Source organism: Vulpes lagopus, chromosome 16 (assembly GCF_018345385.1).
Source record: "Vulpes lagopus strain Blue_001 chromosome 16, ASM1834538v1, whole genome shotgun sequence".
Taxonomy (NCBI): Eukaryota; Metazoa; Chordata; class Mammalia; order Carnivora; family Canidae; genus Vulpes; species Vulpes lagopus.
In genome coordinates, this window is record NC_054839.1 from 34,233,703 (window position 1) to 34,246,103 (window position 12,401).

Sequence of the window (12,401 nt, forward strand, 5' to 3'; positions counted from 1 at the left end):
TTACGATGTATGGCACTGTGTAGTTTCCAGTCATCTAGACAAAGCCATTCTAGTGGAGCCCTGGAAAGCACACAGGAAATTGCTAATATATGTCACAGTAAATATCAGAGCTGTTATATTTCAAAATGATTGAGGCACAAAGTCTCTGATAAGTGTGGCTGCTGACCTTGTGAGTCATGTATCACAAAGTTGTGCCATAAGAATTATCCTTCTTGCTGGACAGCTTGAGAGTCCCCCAGTGCCTCCTTTGCCCAAGTCTTACCTTGGTCTTCTCACTTCCACCCTCTAGGACTAATGAGGAGCTCTCATGTATATCAGTTGAAAAATAGTCACTTGTGTGAAAATATTTTTAAATCCTATTTTTGTTTCAGCTTGAGGAAGGCAAGTAATGAGAAAGAGAGAGAGAGAGAGAGAGAGAGAGAGAGAGAGAATGCTCAAACCCCTGAAGGTTGGCATTTACCTTAATGACTATAGCAGGACATAAAACCTCTAGATTCTTGGACCACTAATATCAACATGCTGATGGTGAGCCATCTATCCTGAGTAGATTTACATTAATTCAGCTCACAGGGACTGATCTATAAGTCATTTACAATGAAAAATTTAAATGTCAAAAAGGTTAGATTGATTGAGTTGGCAGATCAATACACTATCTCCCACAGTCAAACAGTGTGGAAAGCCAAATCATCTGAAGTTTGCTTGGTGGGCATGTCTGGAATCAGAACAGGAGGACCAAGGAAATCTCAAGTAGTGTGAGCCATTCAGCCAATAGAGGACAGTCCTACTAAGTCTCCCCTGACAATTTTGGCTTCTGTGATTTGGCCTTTTCTAAGCTTCCATAGTTGATGAGCCTTGTCTTATTCATAGAGGCTTTCTCTAAGATAGGATAGGAAGCAAATGTCTAAATTTCTACATTCTGAATTATAAACTTGGAACCACATTCTAGCTCTCCTTTCTGATATTCCTTCCTCAATTCACCTCAATTCAAGCGTCAATTGTTCCCAAACTTTCAATTCACCATATTTAGGTGGCTCATCATATCCACTGGGCAAAAATTTTCCAACTTTAATTTTTGTAAAGGTTAACCTTTTAAAAATTATAAAATAAGAACAACTTTATTTCCACACTCTAGGGGGACACCTCACCATCACCTCCAGATACAGACATCAGCTTTTCATTTCAGTTAAAGGTCAATCAGCAGACAACTACCAAAAGGTGACTAAACTGTGCCTGTCTCAAGGCACTGTAGATAAATTTATCTACAGGATTGTATTATTATAACATGAACTGGGTTTAGATATACACCCTACACACACACACACAAATAGTTACAAATTTCCACACAAATTAAAAGTTTTAAATGTGTCCTTTGCTACTCAGGGTAACCTGATCCATAAAGCTAAAAAAAGTGAATGCTGACCAGAACCTTCGAAGGTTTTGGCTATTGTATCATGCAAGGTATCAGACATTGTAACTCTGCTTCAAAACAGAGATTTCCAAAATCTTTGCTCAGGAATAGCAACTATATGGCTAAATAGGTCATGCCTAATTGTTCTGTCTACTTCTCTTCCTGCTTTGTGGACACATTCTTATTTATGCAATCATGGCATTTAAGTACTAGATAAGACCTAAAGAAATTCCACTTAAGCCTTCTGCTTCAACCCAACACCACATGAGATTACCTAGGATTTACCTTTTCAATTCTTAAAGATTTCCTGAAGCAAAGACCCACAATTTTCCTCCCTCATAAGTTCTAGAGTTCAATCAAGAAGTTCTTTATTGTGTTTAAACATAAGCTTTCTTGCAACAAGTCCATTTCTATTTCTGAGCTCTATCAAAATAGAGAACAAATAACTTGATTCTTTAACAAATAGCATTCCATAGACTTGAAAACACTGAAGTTATCCCTAATTGCTTTTCCTCCAGATTAAATTCCTCACAGTCCTTTATTTTTTCTTCATTTATTCTATTTTGTAACATTTTAATTATCTTTGTTTCTCCCTGGGTGCTTAACAAATTTTGTAAATCCCATATAAAATAGAGAGAGACCCAATCATGCTTAAAAAGGTATAATAAGTCTCTAGTAGTTTCTCCAAATAAATATTTAGGGAAAATTTTCCCAAATAATATTTTTATGTCATCTCACATACCATTAAATTGTTACTATACCTTCTAATATATTGATTTAGGAAGGAAAAGAAATTGTAATACTATCAGTCTTCCTATGGATCTGCCTCTTATTCATCATTTTGGGGTAGCTGATGCTCAGAACTTTTATCTAATATTTCTCTCCAACTTTAGCCTAATTTACTTCTCTCAGTGAGAAATCATCAAAGTCCTACCATTCAACCTAAATTCCAAATTCTCCCAGTGAGTCTAAAGTCACTGACTTAGCAGTTGGTGCTTATGCAAGTTTAAAAAAAAAAAAACACCAAGTCTCTCCTTTATGATCTTCATGAGCAATCATTCCCACAAGCAGCTTCAATATAGTGAATAGATTATCATTACAAATGCAGGCCTTTATACTGAAAGTTGAAAAAAAAAAAAAAGAAAGTTGAATAATGATTTTAACAATTGGGTTGAGACAGAACCTTGAAATAAATTTGTAAGCAATAACAAGGAAATGTTTAGGACTATCCCCCAAAATTACAAGGAAAATAGAGAAATGCTCTGTGACCATCATAGTCTGGGGAAATTATTGTTCTTTTTCATGAGAATTCTTGTAGCAACAATTGGATAAAGCTAAGGAATTGGGGAATGATTAAGAATCCAAGAATGGAAAAGCTAATATGGAAAAGGTTAAATCTGAGTAAAATAGAAAATCATCATCAGTAAATAAGATCTCAAATGCATGTCTTCCTTAGTTTCTTTTGGTTCTATTTCCATCATAGAGCACATGTTAAGAAGACGTATAGCTCAGTGCATAAGAGCACAGGTATTGAGGGTCAGAGAGGTTCCGTGCCTCTCAAGAGTTCTGTGACATACTTCTGTAAACTTCAGCTTCCTCAACCATTCTTTCCTATTTGAAATCCATCTCACAAATAATCTATTATATGTCAAGCATTTTTGTAAGCTGTTTACAAACATCGATCCATTTAATCCTCATAACAACCCCATGAGATAGAAATTATTATAAATCCTGTCCTACAGATGGGTAAATGGAGGCCCAGGGAGATTAAGTAAATTGCCCAAGGCCACACAACTAAAAATGGCAGATTCAGGCTCTTGGCCAGCTGGCCTGGGTTCATGGTCTGCTGTTAACTACTCTTACAAAGGTCGCCTTTAGAATTAACAGAAACAACTTTCAATTGTTTGTCAAATAGTAAGCACTCAATAAATGATAGAGTTTGTGTGTTTGCATGTGTATGCTGCGATGGTAGCGGTAATAGTGTTCCTAAGGCTATGGATTAGGTTGACTGTGGATAGGGTGGACTTCCAAGGGTATGGGAGGAAGTGGCATTGTTGATCAGTAGGTGGAGCTCTTCCCTCTGATGATACATTGGCCCCCTCGGCCCCCCACTTATCCCCCACCATTGTCAGGTAGTTTGGGTAATGCCAGATGTGTCAGATACTAAACTGATACTCCAACCATGCTCCATCATAAAAAGATTTTTAAAGTGTTGCATTTTATCAAACTACATTTGTAAACAATCAATGGAGAGTCTAATAATGCTTATTTAGCGTCCCTATTCAGTTGAATAAAGTCAATTTTACTTGCTGTGTGAAAATGTGTTGAAAACAATAGATAAAATACACTGTGCCGTGTATATAAGAGCCATCAAAATATTCAGCTTACATAGTCATAGCACTTAATACTTGACTCAGTTCCAATTATGTTTGTGTAAATTAACAATAACTTCGAGTAGATTGGTCTAGGATAATCATACCCATTTGGCAGACTCACTCATAGTGAGTCCAGAGACATTAGATGAAGTTATATGAATCAGGAAAAATTATTATTGGGACATAGAATTTTTGTATCTTTCTCTAGTGCTTCTGCCACCATAATATGTTGGCTATGATTGATGTTCTGCTAGTAAGCACCCTTTCCTTCTTTCTTTCTGTGCTATACTGAAACTACAGGAAGTTCAATCAAGAGGCAATGTAACTCACTGATAAAGAGCACTGAATTTGAATCCTGTTGTCTACCGTTATCAGCTATGTGAGCTTGGGCAGATTACTTACTCTCTCTCTCTTACTGCTTTGGTTTTGGTAAGTGGGGATACTGATTGGCTTGACCTCATAGAAGCCAAGGCCATGACCCAAATAAAACATTTAGAGCAGTCCCTGGCTCTTAAAAGGTATGACATTGTGCAGCATTAGTATAAGCTATTTTCCCATTCCTCCTTTTCTTGCTCTCTTCATCCCATGAACACTTATGGTGTATCTGTGTGGAACCAGGTAAATGCTGAAGGAGACACTAGAAATATGAGACCCAGAATTTTAAGTTAGGCTGTTAGTGACCAGCTAAGCTACTAGCAATAGAAAAGCCACAGCCATCAGGGAGCTCAGTGAGCAAAGAATCTACTGTCACTAATATGTTTGTGTTTATCTTCCCCAGTGGAAGTAATCATTCATTCATTCATCATATGTTTATTGAACACATACTCTGTTGACTAGACAGTGCCAAGTGCTAAGGAGTTTAAAAATAAAGGTGAACCAGGTATGGATTTTCTCCCTAAACAATTGAAATCTCACATAGAAAACAAGAACTATGTTAAATAAATGATGGAAGGCAGAGAATACATGCCACAAAGAGGGAGAAAATTCTTTTATAGTTCATTCATACAGTTAGTAAGACAATCATTTAACAGTTATTGGACACACAACAGTTTATGTAATACAATCTCATTTTTTAAACTTTATATGAGCATAAAGGATTATCTAGAAAGAGAAACTGAGTGTGTGGATGAGATGTGTTTTTCTTTCCTTCTTTTCTTTGTATGGTACTATAATAAAAAATTTTAATTAGAGAAAGCTTTACTGAGGAAAAATGTGTTAAGTGCCTTCTGACTTTTTGTGAGGAAACTCAAGTATCCTTTAGGTAGGCAAGTTCAATGAAAAGAAATGAATAGGGCAGTCAAGAGAATTTGCTTGACCTTGAACAATTGACTTGTTTCTTAATAACTTCAGTTTGTTGTCTATAAAATGAGGATAATAATAACTGCATTGCTTGATTACAAGGATGTTAAAAAGATGCAGTGAAAAATAGTCAATAGGAAAGTTTTTTAGATTCCACGGAAAGTACGAGGTTGTATAAACCAAGGCTATGGAATGGATAATACAGACAAATGACATAGGACTTTTGTTACTGGTAAAACAGAAGTCATGACTATGTATTAGTATGTATTCCATGCTAGTACCTCGTAGTGAACACTGTTCAGAATAGACTCTTGGATTCATATTTCTGGTTCCTCTTAGCACCTAGAACCATACTTTGAATATGATAAAGATTCAGTTATTATTGATGGAATGGCTCTTAGAAATAATAGAAATATTAGAGAGCTTTGACAAATTTTTAAATTTCTGTTGTGTAGAAATAAATTTGAATTTTATTCCAGTTTGAAATCATTTAGTTACCAATTATTCACTCCATTCCGGTATCTAAGTATTTACTCAGTATCACATTTCTCTCTTCATTTTTTTCCAATTACAGAACACCATACTGTGTGAAAAGGATATAGTTCTGAATAGTCACAATTCTAAAAGCCAAAATCAGTGGCCTGAAAACTAACCTTGACTTCACTCTGATTCTCTTTCCCACCTACTCTACAATTTTTAACCAGCCAAGTGCATGGCATATAGCTGGAACCTCCTTACCTGTTTGGTAAACTGACCTGAATTCAAATTCTTAGGGCCAGAACTTGAAGTTATACTTTTGTGATACTAGTGATATTACCAATGTTTTGTGGGGTCAGGCAATACACATTAACATCCTTATTTCTTTCTTTAACAAATGAAGCAAATAATTTAAGCCATTTATTTAATTTGAAAAGATATTATGGGGCTTCTATTCCAGCTGCTATCAAACATTGTGGTATTTTCAGATGATGGAAGAACAACACAAAGTGTGATAGCCACTGATTCAAACTTTGCCTCTGGGTTTCCCTATCAATCGGCTCTAGGGAAAAATAAAGAGAAATGTGCACAGTCTCAACTTTCCCATCTCAGTGTTCTCTTTCTTATCATTTTGCATATAAACTTAGAATATTTTTCTATAGACCCCTTGCCTCTGACGTTGAAGTTAAGAGCCTAGACAAGGAAAGGGAAGTAGAACCTAATAGAGGGGAAATCTATAAAAATATGCATTTGTACTTATAAAATAGAGGAATAAAAGAGATGATTGATGTATTTCTTTAAAGAGTTTGAAAAGCTTTGCTTCTTGTGCTAAATATCATTGCTAACCCTTTACTATACTTCAAAAAGAAGGTAAAAAGAAGAGCAGCATGTTAAAAATTTCACAGCTCTCCTAATAAAACAGAGCATTTGACTAAAGCAGAAGATGCCGCTTTCTTGAGTGATTTACTTAGAAAATCCAAACTGTCTTGAAAGGATCTCTTTAAGTTGCTATGAGTTACTAGGGGAGAACTGGGTGTAGAGATGAGAGACTATGCCTACCAGTATGAGCTGATGTACCTGCTTGTAGGACAGTTTAGGGTTTTAAAAGGAAAGGAAAAACTTATTTCTGGTCCTTTTCTTATTCATATTCAATTCACAGTATAAATTCCACTTACAACCTTTCAAAGACCCTAGTATACACAGAGAAAAAAACAGAGTAATGGGGAGCTCTGTGGTTAATTTCGTATACAAATAATAGCAGGGAATCATTTTCCTATGGTGAGCTCATGTGTGTTAAGGAAACAAGATGAAAAGGCAGCAGAATAAATATGAGTATTAGCAGGTAAGTCTAGAGGTGAATATTTGCAGAATCAGAGTGCAATACAGCCAACCTCCTTAGGTCTGCTATTTGTATCATAAATGCTGAGGATATAGCAGAAGCACCTGAGGACTTGATAACCATGACACAAGGGAAGGCTTTGATCACTCCCCTCAGCACTCCACCCCCACCCGCAGTCCCCTCATTTTCTATCTCAATGAGAGAAGCAGCCTCCTTCACCAACTCAGTGATCTCTGAAGACTTGACCACCTTCTTTACCAGCTTCACTTAAAACCACCATACAAATGGAAAACATTGTCATATTGCAAGATTTCTCTGAAATGGGTGCTACCATTTTAGAATTTTTTTCTTTTTCAAACAAATAGGTGAATTCACCCAAAGTGTGTAACTGTGACAACTTCAACCAAGGAAAGCTATGTAAAATAAGCAAAAAGGCCATCTTGAAAACTCACTTGACGATCTCCATTTAATTAAAGAATTATGGTTGTAGAATGGGATGATGCAAACTTAAAACACCTAAAAATGCTAAAAATTCTTGATTATCAATGATAATTAAGAAGATGTTTGTTGTTTTACTTAGATGTTCTTGTTCAAACCAGGATTATCATCATTTTCCTGTAACCACCAGTTTTCATCATAAACAAAAATATACAACCTTCTTGACGGAGATAGTTCAATCTTTGAAAATTCAGCAAGCACTTAGGGATCTTCAATACCTGTGCCTTTATGATGAATAATAGTAGTCATCATTGTCTGGATTCACAGGTTTGGGAGATATCAAATAAATGGGTGAGATTTTAATTATTATTGACATAATGACACACCTTAGACATTTTTTAAAAATCTTTAATATTAGCTTGTTTATTTTTCATTTGTCTTTAGTGAAAAAGGATTCCAGAAAAGTCAAGACAAAATTATATTGGTGGTTTGGGTTACTGAGATCCTGATTATAGATTAAGTTCCAAATTCTGAAGTAGTGAAAGAAGAGAGACTAGAGATTCCGGTTGTTTGCCAGCAACTCACCAGGCAACCTTGAGTGATTCCCTTAAAATCCTTGATTATCAGATTCCTCATCCAATTAAAAGACGAAGACCAACAAAAGTGATTTCCTTACAACTTTCAAATCCTATGATTTTATGATTGTTAGGATGCAAAAAAGACAATCGTGAAGTTTTTTAAAAATGAAATCAGTGGGAACATGGATCACTTAAGGTTAGGAGCATAGATTCTAGTTAGCAATTCCACTAACTAGCTGAGTGCTCAGTCAAATTAAACACTTTCTGAAACAGGAGGGAATATAAAGAAATTAAATTGAGGTTTTGAAAGCTGAATAATTTCATGTAAGCCCCTTATTAACCTTTCTGGATCTCACTGTTCTTATCTGAAATATGAAAGTGATTAAATAATCCCTGGAAGCTGCTAGCTCTAAATTTCAATGTTTCTATAACATTGTTACAAAAATGTTTGGTCATTTCTATTTTCTAGATTTGCTATATCACTTTGGTGATTAAATCACCGTTTTCCACACCAATAATTGTATAGATGGATTAATTAACAGTAAATCACTTCTGATCTATTCATCATTCTTCAAAATAATTAATATGGCCCAGGTCTTGATTGCCGGGAGAGCCAAATCTTGTTGATGAACCATTTCATTCATTTGTATGATTGAGTTTCATTCAGTAAATAGTCAGTGTCTCTGCCTTCTTAAATGATGACTAAGTATTTTGACTAAAACATATTCCACTTTAAAAAACAAAAACACTTACCTTCCCTGTGCTTCTTTCACTATAAAATTGTGACCACAGATACTTACCTCCATTATAGAAGGGCTTTGATGACTCATGACATTTGCAAGGTGCACTGAGGTCCTTGATGGAAGGCACTCCATCTGTTGCAGAGTATAATTAACATTATGAGTTTACCAAAAGAAACATAAGAGTCATTGTTAAAGAGCATCATGGCGGCTGTCTTGTCCTTTAGTCATAAGACACCTCTGATGTGGAGGAAGGTAATAATTTATAGTAGCTACTAAAAGTAACTTGGACATGAAAAGAGTTAGTTGTTTTCAAACTCAACAGTCTTTTTATTAATTAGAGGAGCAGTCATGGCAATGTATTCAACATGTTTTATTTTTGAACTAATAAGAAAAACAATTAAGTACCATGCTCTAGAGGACATGTTGGCGTCTATGAATGCCAGAGAAGGTAATATAATATTCATATGAATTAAGCAAGCTATTCTTTAGGGAGTTCAGTTGCTACAGAGCTGGGAAATTCCAGTTCCTTTGATCAGAGTGGAGAGATGCTGCCCCTACCATCGTTTATATGTGCCTTAATTCTGCAACACACTGCAGCAATGTCAAGAGAAAGGATATCCACTTCAGGGTTCTAAGCCTGATTGCTTGGCAATGCCAAGGGAATGGTTTCCTTAATCTCAGCACCTCCTCCAGGAGGCAGGAAAAGCCCTGGGTAAGTCTCAGGGATCCAGAGAATGGTTGTCAAGCAGTTCTTTCTGATAAACTAACACCATCGTGCACATTTAGGTACTTAATAGAGATTCTTGGTGATGTTGCTGCTGCTGCTGCTACTGCTGAAGATGGTGTTACAGAAGGGGGTATGTGATGATTTTGATGACTGGGGGGCTGGAACTAATTGTGCTCACCATGAACCACAGTTGACAGTTCAGTACCTCTCACCTTCAATAAAAGAGGGAGGGAAGGAAGAAAGAAAATTTCCGGTCTAATGCAGAGAATTTAGAGACAAAAATAGATGAAAAGAATTCATTGGTAAGCTTTCTGAGAATTTAATTAAATTCATATTTATCAATGTATTGTTCAAAAGGAGAATTTGGGGGAAAAAAACAAAGGGAGAATTTGGAGCAATAAGATGAAAATAATAATAGAAGAATGTGAATAAAATATTATACATGTCCTTTTGGTATTTGGCATGTTTTCTGGCATTCTTCTATGCTGCTATTAGAAGAATATTATTCCATTTTTAATAAAATTAAACCATTGAGGGGCTTGGGGGAAGGCAGGAAGGGTGAACAGATAAAGCACAGGAGATTTTTAGGGCAGGGAAACTATTCTATATGATTCTGTAATGGCAGATACGTGGCATTATGCATTTGTCAAAACCCATAAAACTAAGTAATGCAAATAGTGAACCCTAATGTAAACTATGAATTTTAATGAATAATGATATATCAATATTGGTTCATCACTGGTAAAAATGTGCCACACTAATGCAAAATGTTAATAATAGGGGAAATTGTGGGGTGGAGGAGAGAGAATTTAATGGGAACTCGGTACTCTCTGCTCAATTTTTCTGGAAACCGAAAATTGCTTTTAAAAATAGTGTCTATTAATTTAAAGAAATTTAAATCATTGCCTAGTCCAAAAGAGAAGGGAAAGCTTTTATGTTGCTATAAACAAATTCCATTTAAACAAAAAGAGGTCAAGAAGGTTATATTTTTTTAAATACTAATGATATTTCCTTATTACAAAAATAGCACATCAAAGCCAAGCTTTATTGTAACTACCCCTTTAACCTATCCGTGCACGTGACATATTCAAAAGAAGCAACATTAACATGGAGTTCTCACTTTATTCTGAACCAGAAACTGAACTGAAGTATCAGTTTTTAAAATAAAGATCAGCAGTGATCCCTATAAAACCTATCCCTATATTCCTCAATCCAGAACCAAAATATAAAATATTTCACATCATATCACACTGCTACATTTTTGACCAGTGTAGACAGCACATAAACATGAAGGTAGCTAGATCACACAGAACTGAATTCTATGTTCCAGATTTTTTGTACTTCCTATTCTGGGAATCTCATAAACCCAGATTTAAATGTCATGGGAAAGTGGAAGTGAACACACTATTCTTTAAGGTAAGTCATCTGGAATCAAATAGTTATAGTATAGTAATAATATTTCATATTTGTGTAATACCTTTGTGTCCTGAGTCACCTACAATTGGGTAGTTCAATTAAGTCATAAAAAACAATACTAGTTATAAGGAACCATTGTGCTAAGATTTCTGAGGATTACCAGGGTCCAAATCTTACAAACTCCATAAGAATTAGATATACCTTTGAAGAAACACTCTCATGGTCCTCCTTTAGCTATCATTGTCATTTAAGGCTGCAGGGTGACATTGTAGGAATCACTCAAAGCACTGTGGTATAGCTAACCCAGGAAGACTTTTTAAATAGATAAAGTTGACTTTGGAATACTTCCAGGGATAACTAATTTCCTTTATTCTCAAAAACACGTTAAGAACCTGTATCCCCAACTAACCAGGGATTTTTCCATCCTGCCCCTAAAACATTTGCTGCTGCTTGTCTCACCACAAGTTGACTGCTTAAAGGATAGGGCCCAACTCATGGTGGCTTACGCAGTCCTACCTTCCTCATTTGTGTTCCTGCTGCTCCACCAATACCATCCATTGACTCACTCATTCTTCATTGACTTCATTTTTTTTTTTAACACTCATTCACTTAATCACTTATATGTTCCATGTTAAGTGCCTAAGATAAACTAGATACCAGGCTAGGGCTCCAGAATATTGCAAACAGTAAGAGATATGTGGTCCCTCTATTCATAGAGTTTACAGTCTATCTAAGCAGATAAACATTAAACACATATTATTCAAATGAGTGTTTAATTTAAAAACTGATAAGTGCTACAAAGGAAAAGGCAGAGTTCTGAGAATGTGTAGAAATAGAGGGACTTAACCTGAAGATGTCAGAAGATGTCTCAGTACGAGTTGGCCGGGAGAAGTCTAAGGCTGTGATGCTTTTTATTTGGCCTAGACTACCACCAACATGCTGAAACCTGCCAGTCTTACATCTCTGCTTTGGGACAAAGCTCCCTATTCCTTTTGAAATGCAATTAGCTAATCTGATTCATCATAGAATTGATATGTTGTGGAAAAAACTCCTGAAGATACCTTCAAAAGAACCTCTTCTCTGACCAACCCCATATGTTTACATCAAAGGAGATATCCAGCCTTTCTGGTGTCTGTAGACCAGTATCTCTAACTGAGGGAATGTGAGGTCAATTATGATGGGAAAACGGATGAATGAGCTCACTTAGCCAGAATGGTTTATGCTGCCTTCCTTTGTGGCCCTTTAATGGCCCTTTATCTGGGCTGGAATAGACAGTGAGCCTCAGGTAGATGTCACCAAGGCAAAGATGGACATCACTGGTGCTTCTCTGGTCTCACAACCTACCATACCAGAAGAAAATCCTATAGAAAAATAAAAAATAACCCATCCATGGCGGATGACCCCTTAGGTCACCTTCTTGTAGATCTTTATAGAAGGACCTTCCAGTTATCTCTTGGCCTTGGGCTACCTAATGAGATAGTCTTTATCATAGCTGTAAGAGCTCAAATGCTTCCAACATGTTATCAGACAGCAGCAAGCAGGACTCATCCAGGCAAAATTGTGAGGTAGTTTAACTTCAAGGTGCCCCTACAATGTCTTCT